The sequence below is a fragment of the Durio zibethinus genome, unplaced genomic scaffold, assembly GCF_047325235.1.
Source record: "Durio zibethinus cultivar Kanyao isolate XHJ-2024 unplaced genomic scaffold, ASM4732523v1 HiC_scaffold_292, whole genome shotgun sequence".
Classification (NCBI taxonomy): domain Eukaryota; kingdom Viridiplantae; phylum Streptophyta; class Magnoliopsida; order Malvales; family Malvaceae; genus Durio; species Durio zibethinus.
In genome coordinates, this window is record NW_028322915.1 from 77955 (window position 1) to 85000 (window position 7046).

Below are 7046 nucleotides of genomic sequence, written 5' to 3' on the forward strand. Positions count from 1 at the left end.
AATGAAATTTTTTTCTTTTACTACATTATTTATTTTTTTTACTACATTATAATTATAATAGACTCTTTGCTCATCTAAAAAATAGAAACAAAAAAAAAAAAAAAAATAAATAAAGAGAGGGTTTACTTCCAGATAGCTAGCTAGATAAGTATGTATTATGTCGATCTATATCAATTAATTTGTAGAGTAGATACTCATACAAATTAATCATACGCCGAGAACCAGATTTGAACTGGTGACACGAGGATTTTCAGTCCTCTGCTCTACCAACTGAGCTATCCCGACCATTACCGACGCATTATCCTCATAATACTAGATGACTTGGGTCTATGTCACTTAAAAATGAAAACAAAAAAAAAAACGAAAAAGTATTAAATTAAAAGGGGAATTTCTTGGATCTTTAAAAGGAAGACTTTGTAAATTTCAGTATGAGTAATGATATGGATTATGAATCATTCAAATAGGTATTCCTTGCTCAAGGGTGTTGATTTGTACGTATATCATATATATATCACAATATATCATATCACAAGACTTGTGATAAGAGAACAAAATTCTGCTAGGATACGCTTGTAAAATGGAAAAGAATAGGATGAATGAGAAACATAAGGAACTTTGAACCACTAACAAAAAGGGTAGGATAAAATAAATAGATAGCAAACGGGCTTTTTGGGGTTGGGGATAGAGGGACTTGAACCCTCACGATTTTTAAAGTCGACGGATTTTCCTCTTACTATAAATTTCATTGTTGTCGGTATTGATATTGACATGTAGAACGGGACTCTATCTTTATTCTCGTCCGATTAATCAGTTTTTCAAAAGATTTATCAGACTATGGAGTGAATGATTTGATTAATGAATATTCTATTCGATTCTTTCTTCAACTTGGAATCGATTCACAACAATTCTTTTTATTTTTCATATAAATTGATTTTGCATATAAATAAAAAAAATACGGGTTCGAGTCGTCTTTTTTGGTTTTTCATTAGTATACCTATTTATTTTATATTTTATATAGGTATATCTTGCATCCTTTCTGGAGTTTCGATATAAGGATTCCTTTACCAACAGTCAACCCCATTTGTTAGAATAGCTTCCATTGAGTCTCTGCACCTATCCCTTTTTTATTATTCTCGCTTGTTGAACCTTTGTTTATTTTCGTAAAATAATAGGATTTGGCTCAGGATTGCCCATTTTTCATTCCGGGGTTTCTCTGAATTTGAAAGTTATCACTTAGTAGGTTTCCATACCAAGGCTCAATCCAATCCAATTAAGTCCGTAGCGTCTACCAATTTCGCCATATCCCCTTTGTGTCTTGAGATTAGGATCTCATTAGGATGCACTTCCTTCCCCCTTTCTCCTTCCCTTCCTTTCCCCTTTCTTTCATTTATTTATTTTCTTTCTTTTTATGCGAAAACCGTTGAATTTAGTATTGAATTTAGTAGATATAGATACTGATTCTTATATCGAAGGGTCTTTACCTATTTTATTTCTTGTTTGTTTATCTTCTTTCGTCTCTATCGGAGACCCGTATTTATTTGGTCCAATCAGAAAATATTTTATCATTTCTGTATTCGCAATTCAATATAGATGGATATTCCATAACATATATATGCCCCCCTTACTCTCAGTTTTCTCAGGCAATTTACTCGAACGGTCGATTTTTTTTTTTTTTTTCGTCTTAGCTTCCGCCTTTATGAATGAAAACAAAAGAAAGGAGTCTCTCATCTCTCATTATGATCTGGATTTCATTTCTATGGGTTGCATCTTTTCTTTTTTCTTTAATTTTATTTTTATTCTTATTCTTTTATTAGACTATCCTATATAACCATAATAAGATAACTAAAAAAATAAAAATAAAAATGAAAATTGAATTTATTCATTATTAAAATTTATTCATTTTAAAATTTATTCATTATTAATTATTTATTTTCTAGTATAATAGCATAATAGCTAGAACTAATTATTCCATTCATTTCTATTTCGACTTCGAAGATAATTCGAATTAGTTAGTCTAAAAAACAAAGTTTCATTCTAATTATTTAGACTTATAACGTATCATTTATATAATGATAATATATATATAAATTATATATAAATATAAATTATATATAAATGCATAAAAATATTTTCACTATAATTATCTAATTATTAGACTCTATTTATAATTCTAAACTAAATATAAATAAATTAAATATATATTAAATCTATATTAAATATAAATAAATATTAAATATAAATAAATTAAATCTATATTAAATCTATCTATCTATATTAAAATTAAATCTATCTATTAAATTAAATCTATATCTATATCTATATAAAAAAAAAAAATTATATATAATTTAAATGTAAAATATACTAAAAATATACTAAAAAATACTAAAAATATAAAATAAAAAATATAGTAATATTATACTTAGTATACTAATATTATACTAATATATATATAATACTAAATTATATATATAATACTAAATAGAATATAATACTAAATAGAATAGAATACTAAATAGAATAGACTAATAGAATAAAGATAACATATAATAAAATAAATATAAAATAAAAATATATAATATAGAGATAAATAATAAATAATTATAAAAATTATAAATATATTTATAATTTATTTTTATAATTTTTATAATTATAATAAAATTAGAATTAAATTATAATAATATTATTATAATTTAATATTATTAAATATAATGTTATTAAATATTAATATGATTAAATTAAAATATGATTAAATTAAAATATCATTTTTAATATGATTAAAATATAATCAAATAGAATGATTAAAATATAATCAAATAGAATTATATTATTCTATTCTTAATTATTATATTCTATCAATATTAGATTGAATATTAGATTGAATCTACCATTATTATATATTATTATATATTATTATATATCATTATATTAAATATGATTATATTAAATATGGCATAAATTATGTATGGCATAAATATGGCATTTAAAATTTAAAATTCTAGTTTTTCTAAATTCTAGTCTATAATTCATATTAATAATTCATAGTAATTATGAATAACTAATAGATAGTTAATAGATAAGATCGTAATAGTTTGCTGAATTCCTATGGATACAAAATTTCTATTATTTGAGCCCGCTTAGCTCAGAGGTTAGAGCATCGCATTTGTAATGCGATGGTCATCGGTTCGATTCCGATAGCCGGCTTTCTCTATTTGTTTGCTTTTTTACTTTTTTACATGATTGATAATGTTTTTTTGAAATCAAAGAACATTGAAAAAGCTTTTTCCCCTTTTCTTTCCAAAGGTCAACGATCCGTTTATTATGTCGTAGAAACTTTCAATTAGGAATAAAATTGGAGGAGTTAGATCTTTGCAGAATAAATCAAGAAAAAAAAAAAGGAAACTTTTTTTGGTTTAATTTTTAGATTTTAATTTTTATATTTTATATTTAATATATATTTTATATTTAATATATTTATATATTATATATATTTTATTTTAATTTCTATTTTTTGTATACATTATATACAATATACATTATATACAATACAAAAAAGTATGGATATTGATCCAATTCATCTCATTAATATTTGTAGTACAATCCTTCAGTCGATTTCGCTTCATTTAGTTCAGTTTTAATTTAGGTTTATGAAATTTCAATAAAATTCAAATTAATAAGGAGTCTTTATGTCGCGTTACCGAGGGCCTCGTTTCAAAAAAATACGCCGTCTGGGGGCTTTACCGGGACTAACTAGTAAAAGTCCTAGAGCCGGAAGCGATCTTAGAAACCGATCGCGCTCCGGTAAAAAATCTCAATATCGTATTCGTTTAGAAGAAAAACAAAAATTGCGTTTTCATTATGGCCTTACAGAACGACAATTACTTAAATACGTTCGTATTGCCAGAAAAGCAAAAGGGTCAACAGGTCAGGTTTTACTACAATTACTTGAAATGCGTTTGGATAACATCCTTTTTCGATTAGGTATGGCTTCAACTATTCCTCAAGCCCGCCAATTAGTTAACCATAGACATATTTTAGTTAATGGTCGTACAGTAGATATACCAAGTTATCGCTGCAAACCCCGAGATATTATTTCAGCGAGGGATGAACAAAAATCTAGAACTCTGATTCAAAATTATCTTGATTCATCCACCCATGAGGAATTACCAAAGCATTTGACCCTTCACACATTACAATATAAAGGATTAGTCAATCAAATAATAGATAGGAAATGGGTCGGTTTGAAAATAAATGAATTGCTTGTCGTAGAATATTATTCTCGTCAGACTTAAACCTAACTAAAATAACAAAACAAGGGTTCTGCTCCCTTTTCACCTGAGTTAAGGTTAAGTAAAGGAAGACAGGGTAAGGGATTTGATTCGGAAATTTTATTTTTCTCCTATTCATGTATGATAGATCCGTAGGTAGATTTTCATCCCCTGTACGCTATTTTACGTATTCCGTATTAAAAAGAAATTGGGAATAGAGAATCTATATCAAAGAAGGGTCTAACTCTTTAGTATCTGTTCTTATTTGATTTGATACATTGTAGTCAGTTACATTGGCGAATTAGGTGAAGGTGCGGAAAGAGAGGGATTCGAACCCTCGGTAAACAAAAGTCTACATAGCAGTTCCAATGCTACGCCTTGAACCACTCGGCCATCTCTCCTACATAATTATTATGGCCGATAACCCGAGCGAATAGCGAGTTATTCATATTAGATTGTTCGAGAGGTACGAACAATATCAATTCTAACTAGAAAACTAGCTATAAAAATAGAAAACTTTTCATCACTTTTTTCAGCACTTTTTCTTTAGCCTCCCGACTCGAAGAAATTTTTTTGTGAGGGGGCTGTTAAAAATAAATAATATAATACGATAAACATATACCATATATATCTATTCATGTTTGCGAAAAAGGCACTCCCATCTTTTTTCTGATATTTCTACCGGACTGGATTAAATCAATGAATTGAAACGAATCAAATCAATCGATTGGTTTTTTTTTTTTAGACTATGCTTAATGGATATTTTTAGTTCATAATTCTCTTTAGACTCTAATTCCCCATTTCTATAAGAATTCTAAAATTCTTTTCCAGTTTTAGATCTCTCAACAACAACCTCTTACTCTGTAAATCTATTACAAATTCATAAATCCTCTAAGGGATTTTTATATTTGATTATATGTTGTATACCTGCTATGCACAAAACACAAAAAAGGGCAGTTATTTTATTTTCATCATAGAACGATTATTCGATTATTTTTCCTCTTTTTATCATAATTTAATCAAAACTTCTCTAATTTTGCTAATCTATCCTAATCCGTAGGATAAATTTTTTGATTCTTCAACTTCGATGAAATCGTAATAATTCTTTTTTCTTTTTATATTTTATTCTTATACTAATAAATTCTTATACTAATAAATTTGGATGAAATAAAATAGGATTCAAATATTTCTTTTTTTTTTTTTTTCTTGATTCCTGCCAAAAAAATTGAAGTAAAGTAGAGGGCTATATCTTTTTTTTTTTTTTTTTTATGGAATGGGTCTGCTTTTATGTTATTTCGTACTGTACGCTTCCTTTGTTTGTGAGATCCTTTTTTTTTTCTCACGAAGGGGTAATGAAAAGAGTTATAGAATGGATTGCTACCTATGCCTAGATCGCGGATAAATGGAAATTTTATTGATAAGACCTTTTCAATCGTAGCCAATATCTTATTACGAATAATTCCGACAACTTCAGGAGAAAAAGAGGCATTTACTTATTACAGAGATGGTGCGATTTGATTATTATTATATAATTATAATTATTTTATATATTTTAATTATTTTATATATATTTTTTTTTTTATTTTTATTTTACCGCTCTTAGTCTTAGGAAAAAGACACATGATTCGGAATAGAAAAAAAAAAAAAAAGACTATTGAAAAAAAAAAAGAAATCTACGCTTGTTGAAGGTGAAGTTTATAAATAAAGCAATTCCTTCTGTCGTGTATCCCCGATTAATGCAACCTCAGATGCTTCAATTGTTGATTCGAGTATTGAGCGAAAGGTTACACCTATGGGTCTGTATTGTGGGTCAACCCTACTACACTAGTACCAATAGGCGGCATAGAGGAAGAAGCACTACATCTAGGAATCAACAACACGAAAACTTTGTTATTGTTATAAAGGATTCCCTTTCCTTATCGGGATCGGAACTAAGAGAAATGGTTGGGACAACAAACATCCATCTTGTTCGTACTTTGGATACCCATATAACCATCGAAGATTGTTGAAGTGACTAATTCCTGGAAATTAAGGAGCGTTGAGAACAAAGAAATTGTTGGAGTTTACTTTATTTATCTAGTACGAACACGCTTGATGGTAAGAAAAGATCTTTTGCAAGAGGGTTGGCTAGAGATTTCTTGTAAAAACATTAGCCCCGCTCAGTTCATAATGACAATATTTCGACCTTTTTTTTAATTCCATGGATTATTCTCATTATGCACATAAAGGAGGAGCCGTATGAGGTGAAAATCTCACGTACGGTTTTGGAACGGAGAATTCGTTGAATCGAATGACGACCGTAACGGATGTCGGCTCAATCCGAAGGAAATTATGCGGAAGCCTTACAGAATTATTATGAAGCTATGCGACTAGAAATTGATCCCTATGATCGAAGTTATATACTCTATAACATAGGCCTTATCCACACAAGTAACGGAGAACATACAAAAGCTTTAGAATATTATTTTCGAGCACTAGAACGAAACCCGTTCTTACCACAAGCTTTTAATAATATGGCTGTGATCTGTCATTACGTGCGACTATCTCCACTATAGAAATAAAAAAAAAAAGGAAAGAAAGAGCAAATACGCTAGTAAATAAATACGCTAGTAAATAAAATAGGCTTTCTACATATTGCATCGTCCAAAAAACGATTTTTATCAGCTGTAACAAAAAAAGAAAAAAAAAAAAGAAACTTCATAGAAGTCAAAATATGAAGAAATATATATGCCTAGATACTTTATTCTATGGATAAAGGATCTAATTGATAGAGGAAGCACC

At 28.1% G+C, this 7046-nt stretch overlaps 3 non-coding genes across 3 annotated transcripts; 1 reads left to right on the forward strand and 2 right to left on the reverse strand.

Moving 5' to 3' along the window:
• Positions 1-212: 212 nt before the first annotated feature.
• Positions 213-285, reverse strand: TRNAF-GAA (transfer RNA phenylalanine (anticodon GAA)). Its single transcript has one exon. It is a non-coding gene; the product is annotated as a tRNA-Phe (tRNA).
• Positions 286-3128: 2843 nt separating this feature from the next.
• Positions 3129-3201, forward strand: TRNAT-UGU (transfer RNA threonine (anticodon UGU)). Its single transcript has one exon. It is a non-coding gene; the product is annotated as a tRNA-Thr (tRNA).
• A 1378-nt stretch (positions 3202-4579) lies between these two features.
• Positions 4580-4666, reverse strand: TRNAS-GGA (transfer RNA serine (anticodon GGA)). The gene has a single exon. It is a non-coding gene; the product is annotated as a tRNA-Ser (tRNA).
• Between the last annotated feature and the right edge of the window lie 2380 nt (positions 4667-7046).